The 19,107-nt window shown below is 43.8% G+C and overlaps 1 protein-coding gene across 7 annotated transcripts in view; it reads right to left on the bottom strand.

Moving 5' to 3' along the window:
- The window catches only part of SLC25A26 (solute carrier family 25 member 26), a 314,287-nt gene that overhangs the window by 165,517 nt on the left and 129,663 nt on the right, over positions 1-19,107 (bottom strand). For 2 of the 7 annotated variants that reach the window (XM_079935019.1, XM_079935020.1), the window contains exon 4: positions 7,279-7,479. The exons of the other annotated variants lie outside the window; for them this stretch is intronic. The gene's annotated coding sequence lies outside the window, so the exon portion shown is untranslated. The remainder of the gene's footprint in view (positions 1-7,278; positions 7,480-19,107) is intronic. 7 annotated transcript variants of the gene reach the window in all.

The raw sequence follows: 19,107 nt of genomic DNA, 5'->3' as shown, positions 1-19,107 counted from the left end.
TTTGCCATTTCAATATGTTAAAATAATAGGATATAAATATTTACTATTAAAAAAAGAAAAGCTGGGTGGTTTTAAACTTTCTGTCCTCTGGGCATCTCTTCTGTCTAAAGAAAAAAAAAGGTTGCTTACTTTAATTAAAGATACTAATTATTATAAATGTTGATTATAATAGGTTTAATGATTTCACAGATCACAGGTCTATATATAGGATAATGGTATTTTCAGAAACTTTAAATTATCACCTATTTATATGTTTGCATATATAGGTGTGCTTGAATTCATACAAATAAATGTGTATTAATAGATCCTTTACTAAAATTTGTTACATAAATGATGTTTCAAAGAAATAAATTAGAATTTAGGTCTTTCATGTAAAAATGATTATTATTTTACGCCCGGATCAACAGAGGTTCCTTTTATCATCAAATTATTGTTAATTCTCAAAGTTTTATACATACTCTTCAATTATTCTTTTGAGATTCCCTTGGTTATACCTGACCTAATTTTACTTGTTAATGTTTAAAAAAAATAAAAATAAAACGCCATCGCACACTTTAATTCACCCCTAAAATATGGACCACGGTACCAGCAGGTGGAGACACGGCGCGCATGCGCTCCAGAAGCCGAAGCGTCACCCTTTGAACTACGAGCCCGCTGGCCTGCCCAGCGCTAGGGCACTTTTTGAAGGAACAGGTAGTGGCAATCTGATGTTTATCTGAGCCCCGACCCTGCCTCCTGTGTCGTTCTTCCTTCTGAGGAAAGAAGAAGATGCAACAGATCTCCCTGCTAACCCCTATCCTGGCCGGGCCACCGTAGCAGGTGCTCCTGGGGCTGCCGGGGGCTCCCTCGCGCTTGAACTTCGCGAACAGTGAAGGGGTTTTGAGAGCTTTGTTAATTTTAGTTTTAAAATTCCATTAGTTCTCTGGGTTGTTCTTGAGGACTTGTAGGTAATAAGGACGGTGGAGTTTCTGCGTAAAAGTACTTAATCGCAGCAATAGTAAAACGAGTATCTCAGCCATTAAAGTAATAAGTGGGAATCCCTTGGTGGGAAAACAAAACCGAGCCACCCAAGTAGGGGCGCAGCTCTCCAGCAAGGAAAAACTTAGATGCACCCTGACAATAAATACACAATGGAAGGAACATATTTCTAATTCACTGAAAAAAGGATTTGTATGAAGTCCATTTGGAGGTGTTTAAAGGGCCCTAGGGCCCTTGGTTCCTGTCCAGCACCCACCTTGACAGTTTAAGGATTATGCGGTTGGCAGGTGGGACTTGCTTTGGAAACATCCTTGACGTCTACGTGTAAAATTAGGCTACTGCTGTTGGTCTGATATTGTTGCTGATTTGTCTTTGCTTTATGGGCAAAGCCATGTAGAGTTGGTGTTAAACTCCCTTTGCAAGTGTTTTGGCATATAATCAGCCCTCCGGAAAATGTAATGAACATGCTAAGTTGAAATAGGCACTTGTTTCTGACATTCTTTGAATTTCTCCAAGACTTTTCCTGTCTGTATGATTATAAGAGCATTTATCTAGGTTAACATTTTTTTTTTAAACGTAATAGTGGTCAGCTGAGGCACTGCTGTGAGATTCTAAGTCTTTGACCTTTCATTTTTTATTATAGCTATTTTCTTAGGTACCAACAAACCACCTAAAAGTTCTTTAATGTGTTGTCCAATTTATTTAGGACTTTCAAGATTAGAAACACCTTTGTTTCTAAGTGACTCTGAATTTGTGAGCTCCCATGAGAGCACATCTGTATAAATATTTGCACTTTTGTTTTTTGTGAGCAGGCAACCCTGAGTGAGGACAATTATGCTAGTCATCTGAACTGATTTAATTTCTGGAAGTTGTCTGTCTAAAGGATGACTTTAACTCTGTAATAGCATTTTTAACTTTGAACAAATTAGGTCAAGGCTATCCAAGGGACTCGCTGAGAAAATGTTTGATGAGTATGCAAAAAGCATAAGCATTAATAGTTAACCAACAGTTAACAGCTGGCGACAAAAAGGAGCTTCTGTTGATCTGGGCATACAATAATGAATCATTTTACACAAAAGACCCAAATTTTAATTTTATTCTTTTGGCACATTAATTGTGTAACAAATTATAGTAAAGGATATATACCTTTTTTGTATACATCAAGACATACATAGATATAAAACATATAAATAGGTAAAAATTTAAAGTTTTAAACTATAATTTTAAAATATAATTGTCAGTATACTAAATAAAATATCATCTTAAATTTATGTGAATAAAGTGCACAACTTTTAAAAATAAACAGAAAATCACCTCATGTATATACCTGTATCTCTGCAGTGCTTGTACCCAAGATAATCACCTGTCTACACCAAGTACTTTCTTCAGTTAATCACTCCTTTCAGGGCTTCCCTGGTGGCACAGTGGTTGAGAATCCGCCTGCCAATGCTAGGGGACATGGACTCAATCCCTGGTCCGGGAAGATCCCACATGCCGCGGAGCAGCTAAGCCCGTGAGCCACAACTACTAAGCCTGCATGCCGCAACTACTGAAGCCCGCGCACCTAGAGCCCGTGCTCCACAATGAGGGAAGCCACCGCAATGAGAAGCCCGCACACGTCAACGAAGAGTAGCCCCCGTTCACTGCAACTAGAGAAAGCCCGCGCACAGCAGCAAAGACCCAACACAGCCAAAAATAAATAAACTAAATAAATAAATTTATTTTTTAAAAAAATCACTCCTTTCTTTTTTCTCTAGACATAAGAGACACCTAAAGAACAGAAAGTTTAAAACTCTGTAGGTAATTTTTTATGAACATATATCTCATATTAAAAGCTGTGAGAAGGCAAGTACAAAGATATAACCCATGATTATTACTAATTGAAGATATTTGCTTTTTTTTTTTTTTTCCGGTACGCGGGCCTCTCACTGTTGTGGCCTCTCCCGCTGCGGAGCAACAGGCTCCGGACGCACAGGTCAGCGGCCATGGCTCATGGGCACCACCACTCCGCAGCATGTGGGATCTTCCCGGACCAGGGCACAAACCCGTGTCCCCTGCATCGGCAGGCGGACTCTCAACCACTGCACCACCAGGGAAGCCCTATTTGCATTTTTTTTAATCCATGGACATTTTAAGAACAAAGGGTCAATTAAAATTATTTAGTAAGCAGTATATATTTTTCTTTCCTCTTTTTAATAAGAATGTGCCTTTTAAAGTGTTGTGCTATACTTGGGCCTCCCTGGTGGCGCAGTGGTTAAGAATCCGCCTGCCAATGCAGGGGACATGAGTTCAAGCCCTGGTCCGGGAAGATCCCACATGCCGCGGAGCAACGCAGCCCATGCGCCACAACTACTGAGCCTGCACTCTAGAGCCCGCGAGCCACAACTACTGAGCCCACACGCCTAGAACCCGTGCTCCGCAACAAGAAAAGCCACCGCAATGAGAAGCCCATGCACTGCAACGAAGAGCAGCCCCTGCTCGCCACAACTAGAGAAAGTCTGCGTGCAACAAGGAAGACCCAACACGGCCAAAAATAAATAAAAAATAAATAAATTTAAAAATAAGTAAATAAATAAACTGTTGTGCTATACTTACGTTTATCTTGCTTTACTCTGAAAAGCAATACAGAGTTATTTTTGAAAAGAATGTCTGAGACTGAGTTTGTTTATACTAATATGGATTCTTTTCATTACTATTGTACTACCTAGACTCTTCCTCATCAGCTGTAAGGATGTGCCTTTGAGATGAACATCCACATTTGTGTTCATCTTGGTTTACTCTAAGGAGCACCAAGGAGTTTCTTTTGTGAGAAATGTCTGAGACTGAGCTTCTTTCCATTAATACAAATTTTTTCCAGTTCTACTTTCTGTTTGCCTACACTGAGATGTAAATAAGATTTATATAAGAAAAAATACCTCAGAAACTCACACTTATCTCCATTGCATTTTCTTCCTCTTAGAGCAAGATAAGAGGAATCTACGCCATATACGTGAAAATGAGTTCATGTTTATACACTGTTCTCCACAGTAACTTCTTATTTTGAGTTAAAGCAAATATCATTGAAAATCATATCTGTGTGAACAGACTAGCAGTAAAGAAGAAATCAGATGTTAGTCTCTAAAGAAAATTCTTATTGACTGCTAGAATTAACCCATGCTTTTACTGAGGCAAATCAACGAGAAACACCCGTTCTCAAAAGTAGACCATATTGACATAAATCAAAGCAGCACATTTGAAAATACAGAGTACAAGTGTAAGCAAGTTCAGAATTATACATCGTTCTCAAAAGTGTGTTCTTATTGCTAGTTATAAGAAATCTAGATGAAACTAGTGTGTAAGTGTACAAGATTTCATGTTCAAACCCAGCTTGGTGATGGTAGGTCACTGTTAGGGTCAGAACAATTCTGAAAAGCATTATGAGAGTCAGAGTCACATTGAGGGTCAGACAGCGTGAGGTTGAGGGTCAAAGTCATGATGACACTGATCTTTAGGAGCCTGGTGAGGGTCAGGATCAGTGTCAGGATCTGGGTCAGAGTGTACGTCAGGGTCAAGTTGGGGGTCAGGGTCAGTGAGGGAGTTAGTGTCAAGGTTAGAGAGAAGAGAAGGTCTGACACAAGTTCAGAGTGACGGTGGGTGTACATTTCAGAGTCAGGGTGAGGGTAAGGTTGAGGATCAAAGTCACTGTCAGGGCCAGGCTAAGGGTGGTGATAAGAGTTAAGGTAAACATATGAATGAACTTCAGGGTCAGGGTGAGGGTTAGGATCAGGGTCAGGGTGAAAGTGAAGATGAGGCTCAGAGTGATAGTCATTGTTCAGCCGAGGGACAGGATAAGGATGTGGGTCAGGTTGAGGATTCCAATCAGGTTCACTGTCAGTGTGAGGTAAGAATCAAGGTATGGGCTTCCCTGGTGGCGCAGTGGTTGAGAGTCCGCCTGCTGATGCAGGGGACACGGGTTCGTGCCCCGGTCCGGGAAGATCCCACATGCCGCGGAGCGGCTGGGCCCGTGAGCCATGGCCGCTGAGCCTGCGCGTCCAGAGCCTGTGCTCCGCAACGGGAGAGGCCACGGCAGTGAGAGGCCCGCGTACCGCAAAAAAAAAAAAAAAAAAAAAAAAAGAATCAAGGTATGATCGGGATTAGGGTCATGTTGAGGATCAAGGTAACAAAAAAGTGAGGGTAGGGTTCAGGGTGAGAGTAATAGAAGGGTCAAGGTCAGCGTGTTTGTCAGGTTTGGAATGATGAAGAGGGTAAGGTCACGTTGATCATCAAAGACAGAGTACTATTTGAGGAGTAAGGAAGTCAGATACAGTGTCAGGGTGACGTCAAGGTCAGAGTCACTTTGAGGATAAGGGTCATGAAGAGGGTACATATGAGGGCTTCCCTGGTGGCACAGTGGTTGAGAGTCCGCCTGCCGATGCAGGGGACGTAGGTTCGTGCCCCGGTCCGGGAAGATCCCACATGCCGCGGAGCGATTGGGCCCGTGAGCCATGGCCGCTGAGCCTGTGCGTCCGGAGCCTGTGCTCCGCAACGGGAGAGGCCACAACAGTGAGAGGCCCGCGTACCGAAAAAAAAAAAAAAAAAAAAAGAGGGTACATATGAGCTTTAGGACCAGAGTGAGGATCAGGTTGATGAAGGCGGAGCTCTGTGCACTTATGTGGGTAGGGGTCAAGGTTCCAGACATGGTGAGAATAAGGATGAAGTTCAGGGACAGGGTCAGGGTCAGATTCAGAACGAAGGTCAGGGTCAGAGTCAGCATGAGAGTCAGTGTAAGGGTGAAGGTCAAGTCACATTCAGAGAGAGGTGGATGGTCAGAGTAAGAGTTTGTTGATGGTCATGGTCAGTGTCAGCTTGAGGGACATGGTGAAAGTCAGGGTAAAGGTTAGGATCAGGTAAGGTTCAGGGTCAAACTCAGTTTCTGGGTCAGTGTGAGAGTAGTGTCTGAGTCAGGGTCTGCTTCAGGATCAGGGTGAAGGTTTTCAAGGTAGGATGGCGATCAGGTTCAGTTACAGGTAGGGGCAAGTTGAGAATCAAGTTCAAGTAAGGGTTGAGGGTGGGAAGGTCAGAGCCAGCATTAGAGTGACCTCGGGATCAATTTGGGAGATGGTCACGGAGGATGAGGGTCAGGTTGAAGGCCAGTGTCAGGTCACATTTGGGACAAGGTCATTGTGAGGCTCGTGATTAGGATCAGGGTAAGAATAGAGTCCAACACAAGTTCAGAAAAAGATAAGGGTGAGGGTCAGGCTACCAGGAATGTGAGTGCAAGGAACAAGGTAAAGGTCAGATTCAGAGTGTAAGCGTGAGGGTTATGGTCAGGATCGAGTTATGTGCAAGGCTGAGGGTCAGTGACAATGTCATTGTTACATTTAGGGTCAGAGTTAGGGAGAGATTCAGTGTGGGGTTTTCAGAGTAAAGAGTTGTCAGGGTGAATATATAGATCAGGGTTGTTCAGTCAGCATCAAGTTCAGGGTCATGGTGAGGGTCACAGTTGGTTTCATAACTGTGGTCAGGGCCAGGTTGATGATGAAATTCAAATTCGTGGTCAGGTTTAGGGTAAGGATCACGTTGAAGGTCAATGTCAGGGTGATGGTCAAGGTCAGGTAAGGTTCAGGATCAGTGTCAGGGTGTTGGTCACGTTGAAGATGATAATCAGGGTGAAAATCAGGGTCAGGTTGAAGGTCAAGTTCAGGAGTAGGGTTAGTAGTAGAATCAGTTTCAAGGTGTCATCATGGTCAGATTTAGTTTGAAGATCAATGGAGAGGATTAGATAACAGTCAGGAACAAATTGAGGGTCAGATTCAGAGTCCATTTTAGAGTCAGGGTCAGGGTACTATCAACATGATGGTGAGGGTCAGGCTGAACGTCAGGGTCTTGAAGAGGGTGAACAATCAGGGTTAGTGTGCAAGTCACGGTCAGGATCAGGAACATGGTGACTTTGACAAGTTCAATGTGATGGGTGAAGATGAGAATCAGTCAGTGTCAAGGTCAGGATCAGGGTGAGAGTCTGCGTCAGGGTATCAGGCTCAGGAACATGGTGAAGATCAGAGGCAGGTTTAGGGGAAGGATCAAGGAAAGGATTCAGTTCAGCTTCAAGCTAAAGGACAGGAAAACGTCAGGGTGTGTATCAGAGTCAAGGTAAGGGTGAGGGCGAGGGTCACCAACACTTTGGGGGTGGCTTATTATACAGGATAAAATACGCTATTCCTTAGAGGGGCATTATTTATGCACAGAAAGCCAACAGCTACTTCATGATCCTCCACAGCTTTACTGTCCAGTCCACCATTTCAGGTCTTTGGAAAGACCTACCTGAAAAGCTGTGGACTCTTAGAACCCATCTAGAACAATAAGAATAAGCTGCAGTCCTCCACGGCATGGCTTCCTTCAGGCCCAGGGAGCCAGTGCTCTGGGTTGGGTCCCAACCTCCTCCAGGCACATTTTAATTCTCTATCTTGGAATGAGAGGATGGCTGCTTGCAAGTTCCCTGGCCTTTCACCGATATTCCCCAACCTGCAGGGAGAAGCAAGTGCTGGATGAGACATTGTAACCACTAGCCCTCCAGCCAGAGACTTCTTGCTGTGACCCAGTTGTCTCATCTGTAAAATCGGGGATTTGGATTTGATGGTCTGTTCAAACTCCATGGGAACCTTTCAGGCACTGACTCCTAGCTTTCAGGTCCTGCTTCTCTTCTGAAGCCTGCAGAATAACATTTCCCAGCTTTGAAAATTCGCATCCCAAATGGCCCAAAAATGCAGGGTACCAATCTCACCTCACAATTCAGAGCCCACCTCCTACACAGCTGCAGGGGTCAGGGAGATTCTGTTTCTATTTCTATAGTTTGTGCTATGAGGATAAGAGATATTTTTGACATCTCCCCAACTATGAAAACTGTAAAATGAAATCTGCTTTTTCAAACAACAGCCTACCTCTCACTCCCTTAGAAGAGCCCAGCAAGCTTTCTCAGGCTGTCATTTTCAGGTCTCTTTTCACCTCCCTTTTGGGAATCTCTGCTCTCATATCATTTAAAGATATTGATTATCTGCTCGACCACTACCCTGTTCTCCTTCTTTTTGTCCTGGTAGCCTGTGTTTGGTGTCAGTTTTCAGATAAGAAAAGAGAGTACTGTTAAGGCTTTATTTATAATGTCCTTGAAAGCTCAGTGTTGACTTCTTAGAGCTAAAAAACTGGCGGGTTAGGAGGAGAGACTCAAAGCAGACGGTCATCCCCACGGAGATGATAGCACGGGAAGCACCAGCGTGGGCACGTGGGCGTGTCCCCAGGCAGGCATGCACGTGCCTGCACACACACGCAGCACACACTTAGCGGCCAGGTCAAAATGAATAAAGAGAAAAGAAACGCAGGTCCAGGGAAAGAGGGGAAATGCCAGGAGCATAATAGAAACTCGATACATGTTTGGTGAAAAGAAGACCAGAAAAGAGGAAACAAGCGGGGAAGGGAGGAATTCAGAAAGGTAGGAAATTTAGTTCAAAAAGCTCGGAACTTGGAGTCAGGGGACTTTCATTTGAAGCCTGGCTCTACTCGATTTATTAGATTTGCTAGAAATTCGAGCTCGGGAAAGTTTCTTGGCTTCTCTGATTTTGGGTTTCCTCTTCCCTCAAGTGGGTGTAGCATTGCCTTTCCAACTAATCTCATAAGATGGCTATAAAAATCAAACATAATCATGGTTATGGATGTTCTTTGTAAAGTGAAAAAACTGTCAACACACGAGGCTCTGAGCCACCTCGACAGAGCCGGCATTGTGTAGAGCTGTTCGCCAGCCACTGTGACACGCTCTACGTACATTAAAGCGTTTAACCTCACAACCGTCCTGCAGGTATAAACTCTTATTATTCCTCTTCTACAGATGAGGAAACACACAGAGAGAGGGTCATTTGCTGAAAGGCACGCGCCTAGGAAGCAGTTAACTGAGATTCATATAAGGCTTGCCTGAGTCCAGCAGCCAATTCCCTTCATCACGCTGCCACCTCTCGGACCTTAATATGTACCCAGAGCCATTTAACATACCCACGTGAGATGAAGTCCACCTCCCGGTGTTAACTGACACTGCGTGAGTCACCTTGGGCTGCCAGAACAAAACACCATAGCCTAAGTGGCCCAAACAACAGAAATGTATTCTCTCACAGTGCTGGGGTTGGAAGTCCAAGATCAAGGTGCTGGTAGGGTTGGTTTCTGGTGGGAGATATCTTTCTGGCTTGCAGACGGCCGCCTTGTGTCTGGGTCTTCACGTAGCTTTTTCTCTGTACGTGTGGAGAGAGAGTGGGATCTCTGGTGTCTCTTCCTCTTCTTATAAGGACGCCAGTCCCGTAAGATTAGGGACCCACCCTTAAGACCTCATTCAATACCAGTTACCTCCCTAAACGCCCTATCTCCAAATATTGTCACATGGTTGGGGGGGGTCAGGATTTCAACATATGAATTTGGGGAGGACATAATGCAGACCATAACAGACATGTAATAGACACATACTCCAAAAAAACAAATATTCTGTCGACTTTTTCTCCCCAAGGAGGAATTTTTTTAAATCCCATCCCATCACCAGCAGCCACTGCAGCAGAATTCTTCAGCTCTGAGTCCTGCCCAGATAACTGCTCCCCCACAAAGCCAAGCAGCTCTGCTGTAAAATGAATGAAGCGGGTTTCGTGCAAAATATCTGAAACGTTCCTGCTCTCTCCCTCCCTCCTGTTCAAGAGCATTCTGAAGAAGTGAAAGGTCTGTCCCTTGTTCCCATCTTGCCAGGCGTTCCTATTTACAGTTTCTGGCGAGTTTGAAGGGAGTCAAGAGTTTTCAAATCACTCCCATGGCTTTGCAGCATACTTTCCCACCCCCTTCTCCTGGGTCGTTAGAAATTATTATTCCTGGTTCCCATGGGGTGGCGGTGAGGGGAGAAAGGAAACAGAAAGAAAGGTTTGCAGTATGCGAAGCTGCAAGCTCTTTTAAAAACCAAAAAAAACCTCAGAGGAAAAGACATTGTGGTTTTCTGCCTGTAATGTTTTCTGTTTAGGTCTGCTCCCGGTCAGTCTGTTCCCTAAAACTTAGAGCAGGGCTTCCCTGGTGGCGCAATGGTTGAGAATCTGCCTGCCAATGCAGGGGACACGGGTTCGAGCCCTGGTCTGGGAAGATCCCACGTGCCGTGGGGCAACTAGGCCCGCGAGCCACAACTACTGAGCCTGCGCGTCTGGAGCCTGTGCCCCGCAACAAGAGAGGCCGGGATGGTGAGAGGCCCGCGCACCGCGATGAAGAGTGGCCCCCGCTCGCCACAACTAGAGATAGCCCTCGCACAGAAACGAAGACCCAACGCAGCCAAAAATAAACAAATTAACTAATTAATTAAAAAAAAAAAAACTTAGAGCAAAAGTTTCATGTGGACTTCATCCTTGAATCCTACTTCACAGAGATGCTGATGAGTCCAAGGGCAGACTGAGAAAGGCCAGAAAGGTTTGTTGCCTGGATGCCAGAAACCATTAAAGGGTTTTACAATTCATCTCCCTACTCCTGGAGGCACATGATAAATTACCAGCATTCATCTATCTAACAGGATCAGGCTTCAGAACTTGTGAGCCATATGTTCACGCCATTGTTTTGTGCAAATAGATACTCTAAATATGCAACGATCTGGCACATTTCAGGAGAATTTATCAAAACGTTCTCTTGTCCCCCAACACGTATATTCATAAAAAATAATACTGAATAATTCCAAGCGGCAGCCATGCACGCGATTCCAGACTGTAAGTTCAGTTTGCACATTTAATGAAGGTTATTTGTAATCATAAGTAGAAAAAAAAAAAAAAGCTCAGTAGCCAGAAGTACTTATGGAAGATAGAATGAAGCTTGTATGTTACAGTTTTTACAGATGGATGGTAGAGGAAGGGTAGAAATGTGGTTGAACTTGGTTTATTCCCAATAAAAATTCTGGATTGGGTGGTCAGCCATCTGGGGCAAGAACAAACGTTCTTTCCTATGTGACCATGAAATCAGTCACACTCCATCTTTACTCTCATAGTGCTAATCTCACATTTTCTGGAGAAGAAATTAATATATTTTAAAAATTTCTCTGTTACCAGTGCTTCCTCCCTGGTTACCACAGTCAACAATAGAAGTTCTGGGCTTCTAAAGAAAACAAGACTAATAGTTGCATTTCAAGTCAACAAACTGTAAGTCAGGAAAAAATCTGGAGGAAAATGTATCAAATTGGCAATATTGGTTGTTGCTTCGAGCTGACTTTATGCAGGTCATCTTAATTCTTTTTAAAAGTTTTGAATTCACTGACTTATTAGACAACATTTAAAACTGCTTTAACTTTTTAATTTGGGAAAATTTTAAAATTCATAACACCGGAAAATAGAATAAATGCCTGCATACTTTCCAACCAAAATGCACAAATGTTAACATTGTTTCCACTTTTCTTCAAATCTTTTCTTTAAAATACCTGACAAAATTACAGATTAAATTGAAATCCTCTCTACAGCCCTTACAAGCCCCATGTTTCTGTTTACCTCCCCAGAGGAGGCCACTAGTGTGAACTTGGAACACATCCTTCAGCCAGAAGCATATGTGGCCCATCACTTATGTAAGATATCGCTTTGTGTGTCCTTAAACCATTGTATAAACATCTTACCGTATCATCCTTCAACTTAATTTTGCATTCTCATGTGTGTTCTTAAAAGCGTTCCTCCTGGGCTTCCCTGGTGGCGCAGTGGTTGAGAGCCCGCCTGCCGATGCAGAGGACACGGGTTCGTGCCCCGGTCGGGGAAGATCCCACATGCCGCGGAGCAGCTGGGCCCGTGAGCCATGGCCGCTGAGCCTGCGTGTCCGGAGCCTGTGCTGCGCAACGGGAGAGGCCACAACAGTGAGAGGCTTGAAAAAAAAAAAAAAAGCGTTCCTCCTAATACTTGCTGACATTTCTTAAATGTTTATTAAATTTTCAACAATTTACATTAATTCGCAGGAGGAAACATTTCTTAACCTTAATAAGTCAAAGTAACTGAGAGACACCTGTAGTCCCAGCACTTTACAGAATATTATCGGAGACTGCCACTCCCTGGGTGGCTGTCGTTGGGAACCTCTGAGACAAGGACTTCGGTGCAATTCATCTATCGGCAGAGTCCCAGGAAGCGCGAGTGAGCAAGGCGGTGGGGCTGAGAAAGCCAGTGTCAATGTACCTTTGCTCAGACTGCACTGGTTGGGGGCAACAGGGCCTCAGTACCACCAGGACCTTTTGAAAAGCACACGAGACGCTGCCCAGGATTATCCACCTCAAGAAATGGAGGATGGCAGACTCATACGCAAGCTCCTCTTCCCCACTGGTTGAACATGGACCCCAGGGCATTAGCTTCCCCGATGCTTTTGGGCTGTACCTTCCATGGGGGCCATGAGGGCCTCAGGAAAGTCTCCAAAGCAGAATGAGACAGAAACACAGTGCACGCTCCAGTGGGATGTGGCTAGCCAGGGTGGGTCTGAGCTCACCCAGAATTGCTGGGTCTTCTGAACCCGGGCCTCCAGATGGGGCCATAAAAGCTACACAACAGGCAGTGGAAGGCCTCTTTCTTCCTTACAAATGAATCTGATTTGACTACACAGAGTAGGCTTTGTACGTCTTTAAACAATTATAGATACATCTTACTGTATCATTCTTCACCTTCATTTTGCATCCTCATTATGATTTTTGTTTTTTATAAATTTATTTATTTGTTTGTTTATTTTTGGCTGCGTTGGGTCTTCGTTGCTGCGCGCGGGCTTTCTGTAGTTGCGGCATGTGGGCTCAGTAGTTGTGGCTCGCGGGCTCTAGAGCACAGGCTCAGTAGTTGTGGCGCACGGGCTTAGTTGCTCCACGGCATGTGGAATCTTCCCGGAAGAGAGATCAAACCCGTGTCCTCTGCATTGGCAGGCAGATTCTTCACCACTGTGCCACCAGGGAAGTCCCCTCATTATGCTCTCTTGAAGGCTTTCCTTCTATGTTATTTGCTGGCATTTAAAAAATATTTATTAATCTTTTTTTCTTTGGCTGCACCACGTGGCATACAGAATCTTAGTTCCCCGACCAGCGATGGAACCCAGGCCCCCTGCTGTGGAAGCATGGAGTCTTAACCACTGGACTACCAGGGAAGTCCCGAAAAATATTGACTATTTTTTTTAACAATTTGCAGTTTTAAACTTAATTAACAGGATAAGACACTTCATAACCTTAATAATTCAGAGTAATTGAGAGACACCTCAATTAGTTTGAGGTGAGCCTACTTTGAGAGAGTAGGCTGCTTCCTGAAATTCAACAAAGGTTGGGAAAAGCAAGTTTTCCAAGTCTCAAGAGCTGTCTCAGTCAGAAAATTCCAAACAAGGGGTCACCATCTTTGAAGTCACCCATCTCTTACAGCCTAGAAGCCAACCAAAAAGAAAAAAAAAATCAATTCTCTTTAGTCCACTCATCTTACCACTTTCTTTCCCAGAAGCAGAATGAAAGAGCAGCTGCCCAACAGTGTGAGAAAGTCAACAATATCTTCCTTGTGGGCCTGTAGTTGACTAAACTTAAAGGGAATGAGCCACAGCTGCTTCTAAAATTCCAGCACACAGTAGATGGTCAGTAAATGCATTGTGAACCTTTGACCCCTCTTTCTGCCTAAAATGCCAGCTTTAACTAGCATGACTCTTCAAGGGATAAGTCCATAACCTGAGGGTTTCATATATCATCCATGTCACCCATTGATCTCACTCATTCCCATTCCCTGGGCAATCACAGGACAGAGGATGGGTACATCAAAGAAATAAAGGGATCCATTGCATTGGTTCTCTGTAGGGCAAAAGGCATCAGTGGGGATTCAATATGAGCGGAGGGGAGAGAAGATGCTGGCAAGGAAGGGTAGGAGCTCAAAGGCTGAGAGCTACTCTCCACCAAGTGTTGTGAGCTGTTGCTGAAACAACGTTTCTGTATCTTCACAGTTTTGCTGGGGGTCCACTGTGATTCTCCTTTTGTCAAAGGCAATTTATTCCAGTGGTTTCTGGAATAACTCCTTTGTTCAGAGCCTTCTTGCTACTTGTCATTATCGGTAAGATTGCCCAAACCTGTAAGACAATTCACTGTGTTCAGTCCAGCTACGTCAGTACTTCCAAAATTCCACAGGGCGGAGATAGCATCAGCTGTCATTCACTGTGGCACCTAGCGTGTCTGCACGCCTCCGTGAACCCAGTTAGCCGTCCGTTCACTCAGTCAAGAGGGCCTAGCTTTTGATTAAACATCCCAGACTTCCAGTGCTAAAGGGAAAGCAGAGGATTATAGCAATTATCTGGATGACTCCCACCATAATCTCACTTTTGCCTAAGTGTGATCCTTACCTTGATAGTTAGAGGGAGACATTATTCTTGGAATTACAAAATTATAGGGCTAGAAAGAGATCTAAGAAGGTCATTAATCATCAGGATAATAAGCTCAATTATCTGGTACAAAAAGATCTCAGACACCTCTTCCTTTTTATGCTCTGTGGATGGGGGGTAGATTTCTCAGCATCTTCGCCCTCACTTCGCTTTACCACCTTTCACTCCTTCCCCAATTAAAGCAACCAAAAATGAAGTCCTCATCAGATCCTACAAATTATGAGGGGTCCCTTAAGAAAAAAGGATAATACGGGTGAGGGGACAGGTGAAATAGTTGGAGGAGATTAAGAGGTACAAACGTCCAGCTATAAAATAAATTAATCATGGGGATGTGATGGACAACATAGGGGACAAAGTTAATAATACTGTGATAACTCTGTATCGTGACAGATGGTAACTAGACATAGTGATCATTTCGTAAGGTATAAAAATATAAAATCACTATGTTGTACACCTGAAACTAATATAATATTGTGTGTCAATTATAATTCAATTTAAAAAAGAAAAAAGAAAGTATATGGTGTCCTTTGATTCCTGTCCTCAGCAAAAGCATTTATTTTATTGGTTAGGTATATTGTCATGGTAGACTTGGAAATGGTGAATTTAAGTAAACACAAAATCCGAGACCTTCTAAATTCTAACCCTCTGTTTTTGGCTGGTCTTTTTTCCTTAATAATCTCAAATTTCAGGCAATATCCTGTAACTACAAATATGTTTCAGGAGAAGAATGATTTGATTTTTAAAAATTCAATCAATAAGGTTCAAATCTATTTTTGATTTACTAAGCTCGAAGGCATCCTCTGAATTTATATTAGAGCAACGTGTTACAGGCACAAGGACTGTCACTTGTAAAGGATTCCACCATCTACCAGCTCCTTCCATGCTTCCCCCTCCCGGCTGTTAACAGTGTTCATCATTCCTAGTGTTTTATGCTTATATAGCACCTCAACACTTTTCTCAGCTTTGATGGAAGACCCAGAATATTCGCTCCAGTTTTTTTTTTTCCTTAAAGAACTCTGTACTCTATGTAAGCATAGATGGCTTTTCAAAACCATTACTTGAAGGTGTAACTTATTCTTATACGGCAGACAAAATACACAATGAAACACTCCCTTTGCAGTTTGGTAGGGTACCTATTTCAAGATGGAAAGAAAATTATCCAGGTATGCCTTTTCAAAGATTCCACTTATATAAACATCACGTTCAAGCCAAAGGATCAAGTGCACTTATGGTTTTCTAATTACCAAAGGAAAACGTGGCTTTTTTTGTTTTTAACTTCACAATGGTTGCCGTTTTCCTGAGTGCTTTGCTTCAACGGATGCTGTACCCTGAGATCTTGTAAGTTACGTATTTAATCCTCAGAATGACCGTAAGAGCCAGGTATATTTACTTGCATTTTGCAGATGAGGAAAGTGATGCTTGGAATACTTGCCCAGTTACTTGCTCAGAAAGTAAAAGGCTGGTGCTGGGAGTAGAACCAGGTCTGTTATGATTCAAAAGCCAGGTTTGCACATAAGCTTTATGCTCGGTCTATCAACTGTGTTTCATTTAACATAGAAAACCACGTGCAATTCAACTTACATTCTGGACTTACTAAAGTGGGATTCTAGGTAAACTGAAATGTACTGACTATATCTTTAAAGCTTTCAGTGGCATGCTCTGCACAGCCATATTTGGTGACTTTTCATAATGCATTTTCCTAAGCCTGACAACATATCATTTCATTTTAGTTTTCATTTAGAAATAATCATGAATATTAATAAGTGCTCAAGGCACAGTGTCTTTTCTTATGAGAGCCTTGTCATATGAGTGAGAGACTTTCTAGAAAGTTTGGTTCAAAATGGAAATGTGGATATAAATGCTAAAGTGCAGAGACATGGGTGCTCGGTGCTCCATAATTTAAGTACAGCTTCTTGAACTACTCCTTATCGCTGAAGAGGAGTCTGGGTAGACCCTGAATTTTCCGGGGAGAGCTGCTAATCAGCGAAGAACTTTGATACAGAAGAATTAAGAACAGCAGCGTCCAGTCTGTTTTCTGGTACTTAATATTTTAAGAAGTTTCTTCCAAACAATGCCAAAGACTACCAGCTACCACCAGTAACTAGGAGAGAGGCAGCCTCAGAAGGAACCAACCCTGCCTACACCTTGATCGTGGACTTCTACCGCAAAAACTGTGACAATAAATATCTGTTGTTTGACTTAAATGACCATCAACAGAGGAATGAATAAAGGAGACATGGTGCATAAATACAATGGACTATTACTCAGCCATAAAAAAGAATGAAATAATGCCATTGGCAACAACATGGATGGACCTGTGTTGATCATACACTGAGTGAAGGACTTCAGACAGAGGAAGACCAAAAGTATATGATATCACTTCTAGGTGGAATCGAAAAGTAAATACAAATGAATTAACTGACAAAGCAGAAAGAGACTCACAGACTTAAAACACAAACGTGGGGTTACATAAAAGAAGGGGGAATGGGGAGAGATAAATTAGGAAGTCGGGATAATGGATACACAGAAATAGATATATGCATAATAGATAATCCAAAAGGACCTGAGGCTCAGCACAGGGGACTCTACTTGACCTAATGCAATAACCTCTGTGGCAAAAGAATCTGAAATATAATAGGTATATACATATGTATGCATATGTATAACTGAATCCGATGGCTGTACACCAAAAACAAACACAACACTGTACATCAACTATTCTCCAACATTACATAAAAATGGACTTACAAAAAGTGAAGCAAAGCAGAGCAGAGCAATGCCTACTATTCCCCTCCGGCCTCCTTGACTTGGGCTGGTATCCCCTCCCTGGAGCCTGAGCAGGCTTGGGTCCCGTGGCTGGACTGTGGTTTGGCCGAGAGGGCTGGGGAGGATGTGCCCGCCAACAAGCCCCCCCTTTAACCCGTAGGGTCTGCTTGGCTCTGCATGGGACCACAATCTGCAGATCCAGGCGGGCCCTCCTACGGTTTAAACAAGCCTAGTGCACCCAAACGATGGTGGACCCTACGGCCTGGAGAAGCTCCCCAAAGTCCCCTACTCTACGTCCCCTGTGCTGGGTTTCCAACAACTAGCCTCCTTCCTGCGAGTCGCCCCTCCTTTGAACCACAGCACCCTCGGCGGGGCGGTTTGGCAGGGCTTCGCATTTGTCTGCGGGGGTAGAAGCTTAAGGGGGAAGAAGTAGTGAGACACAAGCCCTTGGGTGTTCGCTCTGGCACCTTCCACTCTAATTCACAGCCCGGGAAAACGACTTTCCCTAAGGCTCCGCTTGCCCGAGTAACCCGACTTAGGCTTGGAGAAATGCTGCCGCCTTGTGGACATTTCCCGTAACAACAAATTTACAACCGCAGCTCAAAAGCACTTCCTATTCCCAAGGCCTGGGGGACTGTTAATGACACCTGCCCTCAAGCAATGTCCTGGGGTAGGTAATGCAAAAAGAATTCAAGACACAGCCGACACTCAAGAAGGAAATTTCAAGAAGTTAATTTTACTGACACTGTTTAAGAAAAGAAAAAAATAAACAACAACACAAGATGCTCAACATCCCTAATTATTAGAGAAATGCAAATCAAAACTGCAGCAAGGTAATGCCTCGCATCAGTCAGAATGGTCACCATCAAAAGTCTACAAACAATAAAGCTGGAGGTGAGCGTGGAGAAACGGGAACCCTCCTACACTATTGGTGGGAATGTACATTGGTAAGTCAGTATAAAGGACAGTCTTGAAGTTCCTGAAAACAACTAAAAAGAGAGCTACCCTATATTCGGCATTCCCACTCCTGGGTGTATATCTGGAGAAAACCGTAATTCGAAGAGACACATTCACCCCAACGTTCACTGAAGCACTATTTACAATAGCCAGGACACAGAACCCAGCAAAATGTCCACCAACGGATGAATGGATAAAAAAAGACGTGGTACAGGTGTACAATGGACTATTACTCCGCCGTAAAAAAGAATGAAATAACGCCATTGGCAGCAACGTGGATGGACCTGGGAGGATCATACACTGAGTGAAGCACTTCAGACAGAGGAAGACCAATAGCGTATCATATCACTTCTAGGTGGAATCGAAAAATAGATACAAATGAACTAATTGACAAAGCAGAAAGAGACTCACAGACTTAAAACACAAATGTGCGGTTACTTAAAGGAAAGGGGAAGGGGGAGGGATAGATTAGGAGGTCAGGACAAACACATCCACACAAATACATATATGCGTAATAGATAACCCACAAGGACCTGACGCTCGGCACCGGGAGCTCTACTCGACCTTCTGCAATAACCTCTGTGGCAAAAGAATCTGAAAACAATAGATATACTGTAAGTATATGTATAACTGAATCCGATGGCTGTACACCGAAAACAAACACAACACTGTACGTCAACTATATTCCAACATACCATAAACATGAACTTACAAAAAGCGAAGCAAAGCAGAGCAGAGCAATGCCTACTATTCCCCTCCGGCCTCCTTGACTTGGGCTGTTATCCCCTCCCTGGAGCCTGAGCAGGCTTGGGTCCCGTGGCTGGACTGTGGTTTGGCCGAGAGGGCTGGGGAGGATGTGCCCGCCAACGAGCCCCCCCTTTAATCCGTAGGGTCTGTTTGGCTCTGCATGGGACCACAATCTACAGATCCAGGCGGGCCCTCCTACAGCTTAACCAAGCCTAGAGCACCCAAACGAAGGTGGACCCTACGGCCCGCAGGAGCTTCCAAAAGTCCCCTAGCCTCCATGTCTCC

This window comes from Stenella coeruleoalba (assembly GCF_951394435.1).
Source record: "Stenella coeruleoalba genome assembly, chromosome: 10".
In the NCBI taxonomy this organism is placed as follows: Eukaryota; Metazoa; Chordata; class Mammalia; order Artiodactyla; family Delphinidae; genus Stenella; species Stenella coeruleoalba.
The sequence above is the reverse complement of the archived record's forward strand: the minus strand, read 5'-3'. Positions and strand labels throughout refer to the sequence as shown.